General features: G+C 45.7%; 1 protein-coding gene across 3 annotated transcripts in view; it reads left to right on the forward strand.

Moving 5' to 3' along the window:
* Positions 1–18128, forward strand: part of AHCYL2 (adenosylhomocysteinase like 2) — a 183925-nt gene that overhangs the window by 135166 nt on the left and 30631 nt on the right. The gene's annotated exons all lie outside the window — the stretch shown is intronic.

Consider the following 18128-nt stretch of genomic DNA (forward strand, 5'->3'; position numbering starts at 1 on the left):
TGTCACGGTAGTGCCATCCCCACTTCTGTGTTGCTTTCAGAGCTGGGCAGCCAGAGAGAAGCGGCTGTTGGCTGGGCACCCAGCCCTGAAAGCAGCACCCTGCCAGAGGCAATGAAGAAGTAGGAGTGGCAATGCCATATCATAGAATCATAGGGCTGGGAGGAACATCGAGACCAGCCTCCTGCTTCAAGCAGGATCAACCCCAACTAAGTCATCCCAGCCAGGGCTATGTCAAGCCAGGACTTAAAAACCTCTAGGGATGGAGATTCCAGCACCTCCCTTAGCAATGCATTCCAGTGCTTCACCACCCTCCTGGTGAAATAGTTTTTTCTAATATCCAACCTACACCTCCTGCTCTGTAACTTGAGACCATTGCTCTTTGTTCTGCCATCTGTCACCACTGATAACAGCCTCTCTCCATCCTTTTTAGAGCTCCCCTTCAGGAAGTTGAAGGCTGCTATTAAATCACCCCTCAGTCTTCTCTTCTGTAAACTAAACAAGCCCAAATCCCTCAACCTCTCCTCATAGGTCATGTGCTCCAGCCCCTTAATCATTTTTGTTTCCCTCCACTGAACCCGCTCCAGCACATCCACGTCCTCTTCCCAAACTGGATGCAATATTCCAGATGTGGCCTCAACCATGCTGAGCAGTGGGGAACAACATCTTCTCTATATCATGCCATACCTACTTCTATGAAGTTGCTGGCAGCGGCTCTACCTTCAGACCTGGGCTCCTAGTTGGCAATGAAGGTCATGTCACCACCAGCAGTAGAGAAAAAGAAAGGGTAGCAGTATTGCAACCTCCATAATAACCTTGAGACCACCCCCCAGCTCCTTTTTGGATCGGGGTCCCTGCATTTACAAAACTGGGGGATTACAGATTTAAATAGCTGAAATCCTGGCATTTATTTATTTATGAAATCCTTTGAGTGTGAAATTGAGCAAAATAAGACAAGAATTTGGTAGGAATGACCTTTGGAGGTCACTTCACCCTTTCCATGGGTGTGGTCCGTCACAAGCAAACATATGGTAACCAGTCAGGAGTGGTTGCTGTAGAATTCTATCACAAACCCAGTACGTCGCTAATAAGGTACTCCCACAATAGAATTATTCATTACAGAAGACAAAAACTTCTGATTGAACTTCTGCTCCTGAGAGGGCTTCTTACTAGACACAGTGGCCTCAAGACTCATATTTGCCTTTCTCTCCTGCTCCTATTTGCCTCTCCACCAATTCTCCTGATACCCAGGATCATATCACCCAAAATCAGACTAGACAAGGTCACTCTGATAGCTCTCAGATGTCGAAGGCAACTTTGGCTGTTAGACCTAGTGCTAATGTCCAGTCAGCTTCCTATGCACCCCAGTCCACCCAACAAGATAGCTCAGAATCATGGGCAACAAATGGATGCAGTTGTGGCACCTGACTGCTTGGATGTCTCTCATTGAGCAGTACTGATAAGGGCTGTTCATGACAGCTTTATGAAATTCTCTTACCTAGCATTTAGTTGTCTGCTTGGAAGAGCTCTTTCAAATAGGAAAGGCTTTTTCTCAGGAAATCCAGTGCCATCAGGACCTAGGAGAAGAGGTCCTGATACTAAGGATCCTGAAATATATGTCACACTTAAAACATGCAGGATTAACATTTAGTTCTCTCCAAGTCCACTTTGCAATACAATCAATGTGTCACGTATAAAAACAGTTGTGTTTAGTTTTCTTACATCCAGTGGTATTTAAATTGCTTGAAGGCTTCCTGTTTACTTACTCAAATGTCAGAGATCCAGTTCCCATATGCGATCTCATCACTGGCCTCTTGAATCATGTGGAGCCTCTTTTTCAAACTCCTGTTGCATTGCTTTTAAGCCAGTTTTTTCTGGTCATTGTCACCTGAGACAAGAGGGTCAGTGAGCCTAAGCCCTTACAGCTGAGTCTCCTCATGTAATCTGCTATAGGGACAAAGTTTTGTGTTGAGACCACACCCTCAGTTCCCATATAAAAATGGTCTGAGAATTTTCCTTGCATCCATCATTTAAGTTGCCAGTCCTCTGAAACAATTCTCAATGCTCAGGGAGAATTAGCCACGCTTTCTGGATATTTCAAGAACTGTGCTCTATTTTCATTACCTGTCTCCTCTACCATTTGTGGCTGTATCCCACTCATCAGAAGACCAAGACAGCTCATCACAACGATATGAGTGGGTCACACGGTGGGTATCTGCCGGCTCTCAGATCGTTTTCCTTCCATCAGGGCACAGAGGCAGCAGACTACTTTAGAAACATGCCAGTAGCTGAGATCTGCAAAGCATGTCCAAGGAGCAACCCACTGACCTTTGTTGCACATTATAATTGTGTCACAATAGCCAGGTCTGGTGCTGAGATGAGGAGGGCAGTGGTTTAATCCATCTTTTGACTAATGCGGCTGGGAGTATTCATTCCCGCTATCCAGGGAGGATACTGCTTGCCAGTCACCTAGAGTGGAATCTGCACTGATGCACTCACAGAATTGTTATCCTATAATAACTGGTTCCTTAAGATGTGGTGGTGGTTGTAAGGCCAGCTGTCCAGTTAATTCGCAGTGCTCAGCAATACCAGTTTTGAATTGTGAGGGAATAGAGGCAGAGTCACAGCTGGCCCACACCTTATGCCATGTACAGAAACACTAAGTGGTACCAGGCAAATGCCCTTGACAGGCTGTTATGCAAAAACTCTGGTCTTACACACATGAGATGTATGCACATGGTGGGATCCACACAGACTTCAGCATCTTGAAAAGAGCACATTTACTGTAGGATAACTGCTTTCCCTTTATCTTCTCCTCTGCCTGTTGGCTTTATGGCCTGTCTTGCTTCCCCTGCGTTTGGAACATCCTCTGTTGTGTGTTCTAAATGTCCTTTCCCTGCCGTCCCTCCTGAAACCCCACTCCTCTGAGAAGCCACTTGTGCTAAATCTCCCTGGCAGTGTCCTTCCAGTGTCTCATACCTAAACCATTGTCACCGTCCCTGAATGAGATTACCAGGTTTTGGGGGTACGGGTTCTGTTTCATGCTCTCTAAATAATAGATGAAGAGTTCTCCTTGTCATTTGGGAGGAGCCTAGTAACAAGTAGTCTTGATCTTTAATGACTGGAGACTGTTTTTTTCTAGTTCTTGGACTCTGTTGTTGCAGAAGGTAGGCCCAGACAACTGTGTGTGGTCTCTTCCATGCCACACTCAGCACAGGCAAATACCAAGGGAACTGTCTCTGCCCCCAAGGAAGCAATGGCTAGCTCATTCAGGTGTAGTAGGATTTTCACCCACGTTATTTGTGCTGGGCTGCCATGTTCCTTAATGATATGATCCACTGCTTTGCCCTTGCACTGTGTGAACACTCACCCTCCAGCTGGGGGGGTGATTATATTTCTCCCACAGAGGCTATGTTTACTCATAGTGAGCTCCTCAGAGGTGCAGAAGACCAATGCATGCTGTATCCTTCCCATAGAAATATTAGCCCAGACTTAATTTTCACCAGACCAGCTCTACAGATATCAGAGGGGTAGCTGTGTAAGTCTGTATCTGCAAAAACAACAAGTCCTGTGGTACCTTATAGACTAACTGATATTTTCGAGCAGAAGCTTTCATGGGCAAAGACCCAATTCATCAGCTGCATGAGTGGAAATTCCAGAGGAGGGTCTAGTTGTACGGTCTCTATGTCAAAGAATAAATGGACATAAATCAGATATCGGGAATGGTAACATACAAAAACCTGAAGGAGAAGTCTTCAGTCTCCCTGGGCACTCAGTAACAGATTTGAAAGTAGCCATCCTGCAACAAAAAAACTTAAAAAACAGACTCCAAAGGGGAACTGCAGAGCTACAAATTCATTGCAAATTTGACACCATCAGTCAGTTATTGAACAGGGACTGGGAATGGCTGGCCAACTACAAAAGCAGTATCTCCTCTCTTTGATGTTCACACTTTGACATAAGCCGCTGAAAGTGGGCCATGTCCTCCCTGACTGAATTAACCTCATCAGCTCTGGCCTTCCACTTTATTATGACTCCCTTCTTTTCATTAGTCACGGGATTTCTTGTTTTCTATAGATAAGTATGTCTCAACAAAGCCTTACATCTAACTCTATCCTGCATCCTAAAACAAGCTTTAAGTTGTCACTAACAGCTAGAATTTCTCCCATACAAACCTCTGAGCTAATATACCATTGCACAGTCTCTACAAGATGCTTTGAGAGCTGATCAGAATTCTAAGGAGTATTTGCTCTGATTGCCATTTTTTTAAAGATTTGTATTAGTTGAATTAGTGTAATATTTCTTCAACTTGTGGGTGCTCCAGATCCATAACGGAAAGAACTCTAAGTGATTTTTCTGTGAACTTTCGTGCACTTAAGCTCTTCCACTACAGCGTCAGCAGTTTAACATGTATTCATAAGAGAGTGCATTTTTGTGTAATGCAAAGTGTGGGGTTGACAGACTCGGAGTCGGAAGCCGTCTGTTCCCAGGACAGTTGCATTTGCGGGTAGTGTTGATTCCCATAAATTTGCCTCATCCTTGACTGAAGAGATGAATTCTACAGCCAAAAGGAGATTCTAGCTGACAGATGCATTGAGTTCTGGTAGCTCTGCGCAGAATGGGAGGCAGTTATGCTGTTCTTGTGATGTGAACTCCGGCCCTTCTCGGAATGGGGCTGGATGAAACCCTGCAAAACAATGTTCCCTCTAATGTTTTCCATCCCTGGGCAGAATAAATATTATGTGCACCAAGGAATGTGCTGATGTGCACCTGCAATAGAAACACACTCTGCCCACGGTGGATGGCTGTGGGCACCCTGCTAATCACCTGGGCAGAGCCTGACTCTCTCTCCTATGTGGCTGCCCAAGCACTCAGCTTACAGGGAGCACTGCTCCAAATTCATTTCACGTAAACCGACAAGGAAACATCACTGTCAACTTGAGGTCACGATGCTATTGCTAATTGCAGAAGGTGATTGTTCTGTCTGCTTTTTTTAAAGTGGCAAAGACCTCTCTTGTGACCGAGTTAATCAAATGATTGTTCCTTAGCTATGGTTGAGTTTTCCAAAGGGACCTGTGGTGTTAGGCTGCCAACAGTGAGGGGAGTGCCTAACTACCTTAAACCCCTTCAAAGATTCCCAGTAGTATAGGTCACTGATGTTCTATGAGGTGTCTCATGAGAAAACCTCATTAAAAATTCTACCACTAAACTGAAGGCTTGGGAGAATTTCCCTGCTTCTAGTCTGCTGCTTTCTTGCATGTGCTAACCAGCTCCTGACAAAAAGGACTCCTCTTCTGAAGAGCAGATTATTTGCCTCTTTCTCTCTCCCCATGTCCTGCTCTATGCAATTTGAGGATGCTTCCCTGAATAAAGCATAAATACTTCTGGCAAGTGTTGCAGCTATACTTATATTTGTGGTGGTCATCTTGTGTGCCCTGTAGATGCGCCAAAATGCTCACAGTATGGTTTCATGGCCAGTCTGCCCAGCTGCCTGAAACCGCGACTGGGGAATGGCAGCTATTTGCACCTGTACGACCTGGCGTTTGTCACTGGCAGACACAAGATTACCACATGCAGTCCTTGCTGTGTGACTAAGTGGCTTGGCCTTGGGCAAATCATTTAATCTCTCCCTGTCTGTTTTCTTCCTTCTATAAATTCAGGATAATCTTTACCTACCTTACAATGGTGTTATGAGGATTAGTTAGTTAATATTTATCCAGTGCTTTGAAGACTTTTAGTGGTAGGTGGTGTTGCTGTGCACACTGCACACATTAATTGGTTATTGAAATAAGATTAGGTTAATATATTTAATTAAAAGAGGCTGATTTCTTTCTCAGGCCGTTTTATAACTGTAGTGTGGTCAGGTAGGAAAGGAACAAGGTACGTTTTGTATTAGGCTGTAATAGGCATCTTTGGGAAGTTCTAGGGGAGTCATAGCTTATCGGAGGAGGTATCCCCCCTTTTTTCTTTGCCTGGACCCAAACACTAAATCTGAGCCTCCTTGAATTTTGGAAAAGTTCAGCTCCATTTCCGGTTCTGGCCAGTTGGGACCATTTCTAGTCTGCAGCTGTTTCTCCTTTTCTTTGCCTTTGTTTTGGAAAACGCTGCCTGGCAATAGCCATTACTTTGACATCACATCACTTTCTTTTGCTTCCTGCAATGTAGTTCGGATCTAAATTTGTCAATTGCTGAATGGGGCTCTGACCTTAATTTTAAAGTTTTAGCTAAAATAATTTCCAGGTACCTCAGGAAGCGTATGTAGGAGACGGGTCCAGGAGAGTTCTACTATCTTTCTGAAATAACGTGCACTGGGGAGATCTTACTTCCATAGTGTTTGAGTGCCGCAGGGAAGCGAGGCTCACATATAGCCTAACTTTTTCTGTGACTGTTAACAGTAAATAAAACAATATGTAGGAGAATCTGGTTACTAGCTGTGCTTTTACGGTTTGGTTACAAAAAGAACATTTTGCCCAATGAGTAACATCAAGATATTTTTAAAACACTTTGCACAAATTATGTTTTCAGGAAAATAATCCTACATTATTACTGAATCCTTCAGCAGTTCTTGAGCCCAATGTTTGGCATTGTATAACTTGCTTTCTTTATTAAAAGATAGGCTTCCAGTTCTTCACCTCCTCAAAAGTGTTTTTCAGTCAAGGTATTATGTGCAAGGTCAGACTTGCCTTTCACACCCTTGGAGGGGACAGACCATCTGCAGAGAAATTTCAGTAATGTGTAATTCTTAGTAAGGCGATTAGGTCCAAGCAGGTCTTGGGGAGCCTGGCACATGGACAAGACCAGCATTGGGGGATTTCTAAAGTGCCTGCAAGAGGCTAGAAGAATCAACTATCAGCACACTGGGTACTGCGTAAAGGACTGTATGCATGCCAGCAGTACAGAAGGGAGGTTTTTAACTGCTTGGTTGAGATTCCCTGACATTTCCCTGCTAATGAAAGGCTATGGGAGCTCTGGAAAGAGGAATTTGCATTGCTATAACTTGAATTCTTTCAAGTAGTTTGAGTAATAAATCCCCACGCCTGGGATGTAAACAAGTATGCCACTGAAGCTTGCGTCCCTCTGCAGAGTTCTAACTGCTGAGTCGAGGGACCATGCACATTCTCTGAGACATGGAATACTTCATGAGGGGCTGTATAAGAGTAGTAAACCCCCATGTCTGCTAAGCTCCTCCTCAGCCCGGTAAGCTCAGAATAGTGGCCATGTAGAACATGGACCTCAACTTTCAGTTTCTATCTTTATCGACTGTCTAGGCACAGAAAAACACAATCACACTGACTTCTTAACTGGGTTTCTGTGTACAGCCTACTGCAGGGCACTTGGTAGCGTGATACAGAAAGGCCACAGAGTAGTAGGTGAGTGGTAGATGCGAGACAAAAACTCTAGGCTAGGGGTCAGCAACCATATTAGCAAGAAGAGCCATTTTTTCCCCAATTTGGTTTTAAAAAAACAAAACAAAACAAAACCCTCAATAATTCAAGAGCCCTGATGCACGTGAATACGAGATGGTCCTTAATAAATAACTGTACTTTTTGTAACCCTTGTTTTAAGAACAGAGCACGCACACACTGATTTGTAACGTGATATATGTTTACTGCAGGACGGCCACAAACTTTTTACATAGTCTATTTCCTCACACTTTACATGTGTGTGTGTTTATCGCTGTTTTCCTGACTTTCACTCCTGAACCCACTTTAATGATGCCAATTTTACTTCACATTTAATTTGAGTTTTCTTTTGTAAAATGCGTGTTGCCCTTCACGGCAGGAATGCTGCAAGCTTCCTTTTCCTTTCCAAAATCAAGACTTTATTAGGAGCACAGTCGAAACACACAGTCGAAACACACATACAGAATCATATCCCATAATGCACTGCATGTATTAAAAGTGGAGTTATCCAACATTTCAAGATCACATACCATTTGCAGGTATCAGAGGGGTAGCCGTGTTAGTCTGGATCTGTAGAGCAACGAAGGGTCCTGTGGCACCTTATAGACTAACAGAAAAGTTTAGAGCAACCCTATGCTCTAAACTTTTCTGTTAGTCTATAAGGTGCCACAGGACCCTTCGTTGCATTTGCAGGTAGTGTTGCTTCTGAGTTGGGCTCATTGTTGGGCTTTCAGACATTCCCTGTTTATCAAAAATAATCAGGAGGTTTTTTTTGTTTTGTTTTTTTTTTTTAAAAACTTTGCAACTATAGCATTGCGAACTACAAAGAGGACCTTAAAGAGCCCCATGCAGCTCCAGAGCCTCAGGTAGCAGAGTCCTGCTCTAGGCTGATTAAGGTATGGTGCCCTATAGACTAGGGAAGGCTTAACTGAAACATGTAGCCAGTTAAGGCCCTCTCAGGACCCTAATAAAATTCCCTGTTTCAGACAGACTGGATAGAGTGACGAAGGAGAGAGGACGCTAGTTTGGAGGGTTACTGATGTTTGAAAGAGCAGAGAACTGGAGGAAGGGGGACACCCTCTCCTAGCATCAAGGACCAAGGGTAACCCTCCTTAGGGAGGAAGAGGGCAAGACACCTGCAGGGATTGAGAAGAGCTGAGGCTCATATCCAGACTCCTTCCCCATTCCCCTCTTTCTCCCATCAGGGCATGAGCAGAATGCACAACACCCAAGAATAGGGGCAAGGGGCAGCACCCAGACTCACCTTACCACGGGGAAGCACGGGACCCACCCCAGTAATGTCCGCCATTTGCCACAGTAGATACCAGCTGAGCAGTACATATGCCCAAAAGCCAAACTCCATGTGGACAGCAAATCTTATGGCAGCAGAAACACTAATGCTTCCTGTGTGATGGTCAGATGGATATATAGAAGCACGTGGCTGAACTGACAGCTATAAACCAATCTTGTAAATTGAAAGAGGAAGTTCATGGAAACTTTCATCATAGTCCAGAACTTAAACTTGAGTAAGCCCTCAAATCCACGTTAGAAGGGAACCCCCCAGTTCTATTTGGAATAAGAAAAGAACAGGAATCGCAGCTGTCCACCAGTACTGATTGGGAGTTTGTCCATTGCAGTAGTCTCTAACAAAGCAGAGATCTCATTTCTGAGAATTTTTGTGAGAATGGTCTCTGAAGAGGGATAGAAAAAGTGACTAGCTTGGAACTAAGGGGTGCAGTTGTATGGCATAATCGCTTCAAAAGTTTTCCATCACCCACTTGTCTGTGGTAATTTTGTTCCATGCTTTCTAAAACAGGAAGCAGGTGGTCTCTGAAGTGAAGGGTGACCGGGTTGATGTCCATTACATCCATCTTGACTGGTCTGAGGCTCTCACGTATACTTTCAAAACTTCTACTGGGTGTTTGAAGAGGGGCCCGAAATGCAGCATGAAGATGCATGCTTCTGACAAAGACTGAGATCTGTGTTTGCCAAAAGTGAAGAAGACCATAGGTGGGATTTCCTCGACAGTCTGGAGAAGTCAACAGATCTTATTTGTGGTATCTAATGGGACCCTTCCTTCTAAAGTAGGGTTTGTATATTCTTAGAGTCTTCAGAGTGAACACTGAATCTGTCACTTTGTCTAAGGTCTCATTCTTGCAGGGTTATTTGTCTGTGGGGACTGGTACCCTTTCTCCCTGCTTCCCTTCTGGTGGCTTTGGAAGTAGTAATAAAACAGTTAGGTTTATCAGAGGCATCATGTGTGGCCTTGAGAGAGTGCTTAGCCACTGATCTCTCCTTTGTTTAAATGTCTGGAGCTGCTTCTTGCTGCTTTTCTGGAAGGAGGCACAACCCATATATCATCTCTCTAGTAATGTTTGATAATTTGTGATGCTTATTTGTAAAGGGACTAAGGAGTAAGCCTTGCATCTGAGTACTTCTGTCTATCTGGCACCTTGTCATTTGGGACTGACTTGTACACTGTCCTTAAGCGTGTTTTCTCATTAGCACCAAACAACGTGAGAAGATGATGTTAGATGCCAGAAGATGCATTCATTCCCTGTGAGGGTACTTGATAGACCTGGGGTCAGCAATCCCCAGCACATGTACCAAGAGTGGCATGCAAACCAATTTTCATTGGTTTGTGAGGTAGGAGCTGCTGTAAGTAGGACTACTAGTGACTTTAAAAGTATCACTGGCACTCAGATCGTACATAGAAATCAAAAGGTCAAATTTCGGCACTCTGCCTCGGAAAGGTTGCTGACCCCTGTGATAGAGTTTATCCATCATATAAGAAGTTGGAATGATTGAAACTGAGAACATCTATAGATCCTTGGCCAGCCCAATGACACTGTCATTAATAAGCAGTGCAAGTTAATTTGGTTCTAAGATATCAAACAATTTTTGCATTTTTTTTCCTTGGATTGGATGGTGCTAAGTCCATTGTGCTTACAATTCTTGTCAAGTGATTTTGAAAGGATTTAAAATTCTCTAGAAGGAAACTGTAGCGATTTCCACCAGGGAGCAGGGCAAAGAGTATGGTTCAGGTTCTGGAGAAGTCGATATCAGGTATGTCTACATTGCAATAAAAAACCTATGGCACAGAGCCTCAGAGCCTGGATCAGTTGACTCTGGCTGAGGGCAGGTCTGCTCTGTGGGGCAATGTCAACCTGAGGTACGCAACACCAGCTATGTGAATAGCATAGCTGAAGTTGATATATCTTAGGTTGAGTTCCCGTGGGGGTCTCCACTGGGAAGATCGACAGGAGAAACTTGTCAACTCCCCTTACACTTCTCGTTCCAGTGGTGTACCAGAGTCAATGAAAACACAATTAACGGGTTTCTATTAGACCCACTAAACTGACCCCCTGGGGATCGATTGCCACAGTGGCCGTCTCTCAGCAAATGTAAACCTACCCTCACTGGACATAAACTACAAGGTAGACCATTGGGCTTGGGCTAGAGCCCAGGTTCTGAGACCCATCCTGTTCATGGAGTCTCAGAGCCTGGGTTCCAATCCAAGTCTGAGCTAGTATACTTCAGTTTTTTAGGCCCAAGCCTCGTAGGTGCAGGCCAACCATGGCTTTGCTGCAGGTCTTTTATTGCAGTGTAGGCATATCCTTCAAGACATTCTCACCAGCAGAGAACTCCGTATTAGCTGTGAATAAGCAGATGAGGTGGTAAAGTTCTACTGTTCCAAATTCTATCTGCTTTGTCTTTGGAATGGAATGTGTAGGGGGGTGACATCCACTTGGTCTCTGGCCCCTGAACGTTTCTTTGATGCTTGATCCTAGGGCTGAGGGGCTGACGGAGCCTGGTATCCCAGAAGGGAACTCATTCCATAAAGATAAGATGATGTCAAGGGTCTCCTCAGATGAGTCAGATCTGTTATTTAGGCAATCGTCATTGAGGTTGGAGCCAAAAAGAATTCGGGGTGAGTCTTTGGAAACAGCGAGCTCTTGGCACAGGTTTCGGACTTCGCCTAAGATGACAGCAAAGTCACTCTGAGAGGTTGCAGATTTTCATCCTTGCTGCCAGCCAAATCCTGTGTTTTGATTGGGATGAGATTTGGGAAGACTTCTACTGAGTTGTCATAGAAATTTGTCCTTGATGGGAGGATCCAGCTGGGTTATCCACAATCAATCTCTTAGATGCCAAACATGGAACTGGGCTCAGAATACTATCTACCTGCTTGGGGGTCTGTGGGGAAGCGGCTCTATTATTAGCACCAGCCCTTATTTCCATACTGACTTGTCGTGACCTGTATCGCTGAGGGAGGTGATTTGTTCTTCAGTACTGGAGAATCTCTTAGGCACCAGGTGTTTCTGAGCTTCAGCATCTTTCACACCAGAGACGTCCCAGTTAGTCCTCTGAGTATGAGAAGAGGGGAAAGGTGGTGTCACCTTTCTTCTTCAAGTTCCATGTGCATTCCACTTCAAGTGTGTGAGCGTATGCGTGCTCAGTTGCTGGAAGATTTTTGCCCTAGCATGCAGCTGTCGGGTTGGTCGCATTGACCTCATTTGTACCACCAGCCCAGTAGCAGCTCCGTCTTCATCTTCGGGGGCACTGATACCAGCACCAGCAGCTGGACTGTCAGTGCCAATGCCAATGCCTTCGGCACCATCACTGACAACTTGGGCACTGACTTCTGACACTTTGGTGCCGTGCACTTCCCCTTGCTCCATCACCGACCTCTCAGACTGCTCATGCCTCTCCATCATGCTTAACAGCACCAACACCTCAGCTACAGGGATTTGGCCCTAGAGATCCCTCAGGGCGGAAGGTACAGACCATCCTTACCTGGGAGCAATTTCTTCTTGTCGCCAGAGAAGGTGGTGGCTGGTGTGGTCACCTCTGCTGCCCTGGAGGACAACAAGTTGCTCCAGCAGCTCCTGTGTAGAGTGGCTCGGGGTTAGGGGGGTGCAAGCTGAGGAGGTGGTGGGCAAGACCGATTTGATGGTCGATATTCTTTCATTGGCCACGTCTGCCTGTGTAGCGCTGACCTTGATTAAGACAATAGCTGCTAATGCCAAGACTGTATGGCAAACCCCAGCTTCAGCGCCCCCCGCAGCTAAGTGCAACGAGAGGGTATTTCCATATAGGACCTTCCCTTTGAAGGCCCTTCTCTATTTTCAGAGAAGACAGACAGAAGGCTTAACAGCCTCAAAGACATCAAGATCTTTGGGCTTACGCCATGGGTGTCCAACCTTTTGGCTTGCCTGGGCCGCATTGAGTGAAGAGGAATTGTCTTGGGCCGCATATAAATTATATAATATAGTTAATGTATATAAATCACATAATAATGTTAAAAGTTTACAATCTTGTGGGGCCGCATTACTAGCTGTCCAGGGCCACGGATTGGACATGCCTGGCTTATGCCCTCCTGCCACCCAGTGCAGGCATTTCATGGCCTGCCTTCCTCCCCGCCTATATGAGTAGCAGCCTAGAAATCCCCAAAGGTGTAGGAGCAGGAATCAGTGTAGGTGCTCCCAGCAACCTGGTCAGGGCTGTGGCCAGCAAAAGCCTTCTTCAGGCCCTCACCAGGCCTATTGAAGGTGTGGCCAAGGATGACACACCAGTTACACAATTGAATCCTTCCTGCCCCACATTATCATTTCAGCAGTCCCCTTTTTACCATGTGTGGTCATGAATAACATCTGGCCATTGGGTCCTACTTACAGTAGAATGGAGATACACTATCCAGTTCAGCTAATATCCACCCTCCTATTCTCCCCCATCCTTCTTCAGGTACCCTTCTCACGAGCATCTTCTTATGCAGTAGGAGCAGTTACTCCTAGCTTTGGGGGTGATAGAGGAGCTTCCTCAGGATTTAACGGGTTTTACATAACGTAAGAACATAAGAACGGCCATACTGGGTCAGACCAAGGGTCCATCGAGCCCAGTATCCCATCTGCTGACAGTGGCCAGTGCCAGGTGCCCCAGAGGTGAACTGAAGACAATGATCAAGCAATTTGTCTCCTGCCATCTGTCTCCAGCCTTTGACTAAAGGCTAGGGCACCATACTTCACCCTTGGCTAATAGCCATTTATGGACCTAACCTCCAAAAATTTATCAAGCTCTTTTTTAAACTCTGTTAGAGTCCTGGCCTTCACAGCCTCCTCCGGTAAGGAGTTCCACAGGTTGACTGTGCGCTGTGTGAAGAAAAATTTTCTTTTATTAGTTTTGAACCTACTACCCATTAGTTTCCTTTGGTGTCCTCTAGTTCTTATATTATGGGAACAAGTAAATAACTTTTCAATATTCACTTTCTCCACAAAAGTTTTATTCCAATTGTTTCCTAATCACAAAATCCAAGGATGGGCTCAGGCCTGTTTTGGATCTGTGAGAGCTGAACAAGTTTGTTAAAAGGTTCAAGTTCCTTATGACTTCCATGGCTCTCATAATCCCTTCCTTAGATCCAGCAGACTGGTTTGTCTCCCTCAACTTACAGGACTCCTGTTTTCACATAGCCATTTACCCTCCAAACAGGAAATTTCTCAGGCTCACGGTAAATAGCATGCACAACCAGTTTATGCTCCTTTCATTTGGTCTCAGCAACCCTGAGGGTTTTTGTTAAGTCCATGGCAGTGGTAGCTTCTTTCCTCTGCAGACACCATATCCAACTCTTCCCATACCTGGATGACGAGCGGCTCAGAGGCCCAGCTTCAGGAACGCCTCTTGTTCAGAAGACAGACCTTGGCCAGTCTGAAGCTGCTCATCAAGGAGGCAAAGTCCACTTTAGGGCGAGTTACATGTCCTGGTGGAAACATCTCACTGTGTGGGCAAATCAGAGGTGTATCTCCTGCAGAGGCTTCAATGGCTACTGTGTTTGTCTGTCTGGCACCTGAGCCATCAGTGGTTGTTACTTGCACCCAGTAGGGTACACTTAGCAGCTGTCTCAGCCTTTCACCCAGAAGCAAGGGGCTGCTCAGTGTTCGCTAACCCTATGGGCTGCAGATTTCACAAGGGCTTAGAAAGGCTACACCCTCCAGTGAGACAACCGCTACCTTTATGGAACCTTAACCTAGAACTAGCCAAACTTATGGGTCCCCCTTCTGAGCGTTTGGCCTCCTGTTCCCTCCTATATCTTTCATACAAGGTGGTATTCTTAGTGACGATCACTTCAACCAGACATGTGTCTGAGCTTAGGGTTCTCCCGGTGGCTCTGCCCTGCATAGTCTTTTATAAGGACAAGATTAGACTGAGACCCCATGCGGCATTTCTGCCACAGGTGGTCTCCTCTTTCCGTGTCAATCAGTACATATCTCTATCAGTCTTCTACCCTATGCCACATGCTGATGCCAGTGAGCAGAGCTTGTGTGCGTTGGATGTACGCAGGGCTGTAGCCTTCTACATAGAGAAAAGTAGGCCTTTCAGGCAGTTGCAGCAACTGTTTGTGGCCTTTGCTGACAAGAGGAAAGGACGGCTTGTCTGCTTGCAGAGAACCTCTTCGTAGATTACGTCATATATTAAGGAACGCTGCAAGCTGGTAGGATTCCTACACCTTCTGTTAAGGCTCAGTGCACAAGGGCCCAAGCTTCCTCAGCACCCTTCTTGGCGCATGTTCCCATACAGGACATTTGTAGAGCAGCTACGTGATCGTCTCTTCGTACCTAGTGTGACCATATCTCCCTGTCCCAAAAACGGGAGGGCCGGGAAGGAGGCGGCAGCCGCCGGCACTCCCGGGAAGCTGCAGTCACCAGTGATCCCCTGGAGCCCCAGGGAAGCTGCAGCTGCCAGGCTCCCTGGGAGACCTGGGGGAGCTGCAGATGCCAGCGCTCCCTGAGCCCTAGGGAAGTGGCAGCTGCCCGTGCTTCCCTGAGGCTGGGGCGGGACAACCCAATACGGGACAATTTGTCCCAATTAAAAAAAGTCGGGATGTCATTTTGGCTTCCCAGATACAGGACCATCCTGCCCAATGCGGGACGGATGGTCACCCTATTCAGACCTTTGCGGCCCACTGTGCAATCACTTGGCAGGCAAGAGATGCTACTGCTGTTGGTACAGCGGCGATCCTGTTGGTCCAGAATGCTGACCTCACTGCCCAACCTCAGCTCGTTATTCGCCTGACATGGAAAGTACACGAACAATCATTTGAAGAAGTAAAAATGGTTATTTACCTCTCGTACCTGTTCTATGAGACGTGGCGTTCGTGTCCTTTCCAATCCCCGCCCTCCTTCCCCTCTGTCGGAGGAGATGGCAAAAAGGAACTGGGGGAAGCCTATATTGGAAGCCACGAGCATCACTCTCGGGAGCACCTCACTGACCTGACGGCTACCCGCTTGTGCAAAGATCTTCCTGCACCTGGGCACGAGTGCACATGTACACACCATCTCGAAGAACACCACTTACAAGATATAAATAACTATTTTTTTTCCCCTGTCTCTTCGTCCCAAGAAACCATGTATCAAAACCGAACATCAGGCAGCAGCCTCCCGAGTGTCCAGCGTTTGTCAGCATTGAGCATTTCTTGGTATTTTATTCTTGCCTTCTCCCAAATTTGGGAGTGACAGGATGGATCAGCAATCAATTCTAACTCCATATCTTTAACAAGACTCATTGTCCCATCATCCCTGAGACATAAACCCATATAGCCTGAGGAGCACTCCAGTCTGTGATCCTTGCTCTATGCATCGTAAAAAAGCTGGTCTGAGATGCATCTCTAGAGGGGAGATCGGCACTGAAATAGTTGAACCAACAACTTAAGAGGAGGAAAATCACTTGAAAGCAAAACAGAAAAATGGAATTGGGGGAGGAAGGGAAAATGGAAAACAAGTAGAGAAAATGTATAAACAATGCAAAGAAGAAATGCGTGACACATCTGTCACCAGGTGTTTTATATGTATAATTAAATAGAAGGAAGAAATGCTTCTTGCTTACTCTTTTGGTCCTTGGCAATTTTGCCAGTGGATTCTGTAGTGATGCAGAGATTCTCTTTCAGTAGCACTGGATCATGCGTAAGACAAAAGGTGTTTTTAATATCTGTTAGCATCACAAATTCCCTTGGCATCTGAAAATCTGGCTGGGACTTTCTGCATCTTACCACACTTACACCAAGGCCTGCCAATGGGCTGACAGTTCTGTTGATGTGGAAGGCAAAACAATGCTGTGCAGAGGTAAATAAAGCAATCACTTGTTCATGTCCATAAAATGGGCATCTGAGCTTGTGACACAGAGAGCAGAGATACACTGTCATTTTTAAATGCTTGCTCTTTTGACCATCATGGCTCTTGAAAACCCATATGGGACCTCCCCCCTTGTACATCAAACCACCCTCCTGCCTGTTGTTCCAGTCTTAAATCCCATTAACAAGGATTAATCTTCCAAACAACACATTCCCCTGTCTACACCACAGACTTAGGTCAAAGCAGGCTACACTGATGTACATCCACAGATGATAATCTGTTGCTCGTGTGTGCATGCTTGGTTGCTTGGGTACTCACCAGAAGTGCTTGGTTCAATGCAAAGTGTCAAAGAGCATTACACTGCTTTCATGAACATAGCAAATATAGGACATACAGTCCTGTAGTTACAGACCTCTAGGAAGTTACACAACGATAGGGTTCATGGTGATTTCTTGGTTCTTGGTTTGTTTCTGGTCTGCATGACCCTGGGCGACACGGTTCACAATTGAGGCCAAAACAGTCACGGATGCAGGAAATGCAGCATTATTGGACTGCCACTGGAGAACGATCGGGCTATGTCTAGATTACTTCCAACAAAACTTTTATCGACAGATCTCAGCCAAACTTCCAAGTGGGTCTCAGGAGCTATTCACTCTGTTGACAGAGAGCGGCTGGACTACCCGACCGCTCTACCGGCAAAACAACCAACTGGAAGCACAGCAGACAGGGCTGGACAATGTCCTGGAAGCCCTGTCTGTCAACAGGGCCCCCTGGAATGTCCACACCAGTGGCATTATTCCTCATGGAGAGCGGGATAAGGCTGTCGACAAGAGTGCTGCGTTCTGTCAGTTTACTGTCGATAAAGCGCCTTGGGAATCTGGATGCTCCCCTGGTTTTGTTGACAAAATGCCAGTTTTGTTGACAAAGCCCTGTAGTACAGACACAGCCTTAGAGTTGATGCAGGTCACGCAACTTCTGCACTCGCACTATGTCACTGTAATAGGGTACTTACATTGGATGGAGGTTAATTTGTGTGTACACACAGGTAACTCAGCGTTAACCTAACTTCACAGTGCAGACCAAGCCTCTGAAATGGAGTGAGTCCAGGGACACTATGTAAAAACTGTCAGAGTGGTTTAGCAGTAAAACTGCCTAGTCATGACTAATTAGTGACTTATGTAAAATAAGATTGGGTTTCCATCCAGTTCCTATGGTACAACTCTCTGCATAATAGGCATGCTTATAGGCAGTCTGATGGGACTTAGAGCAACCATTGTCAATAAGAAAAAAGCAGTAAAGTAGCACTGTAAAGTAGTAGTTCAAAGACTAACAAAATAATACATTAGGTGAGCTTTTGTGGGACAGACCCACCCATTGTCCGTGAGAGTTGCAGCAGACAAGGTCAGGAGAAATGTAGTTATGAATGGCACAGTCGAGGAAAAGATGTCGCTGAAGTAGCGATAGAAAGGTTGTCAGATATAGGAACTGTGGAAGGAGACGGCAGTTCGGGGTGAAGACTGATCCTGAAGTTGTGGACAGTAGAAGCAAAAGGGGAGGGCTCAGTTGATGAAAGATATGGAGAAGCACTTGAAGACACGCGTATTGC

This window comes from Carettochelys insculpta, chromosome 1 (genome assembly GCF_033958435.1).
Source record: "Carettochelys insculpta isolate YL-2023 chromosome 1, ASM3395843v1, whole genome shotgun sequence".
NCBI lineage: Eukaryota > Metazoa > Chordata > Testudines > Carettochelyidae > Carettochelys > Carettochelys insculpta.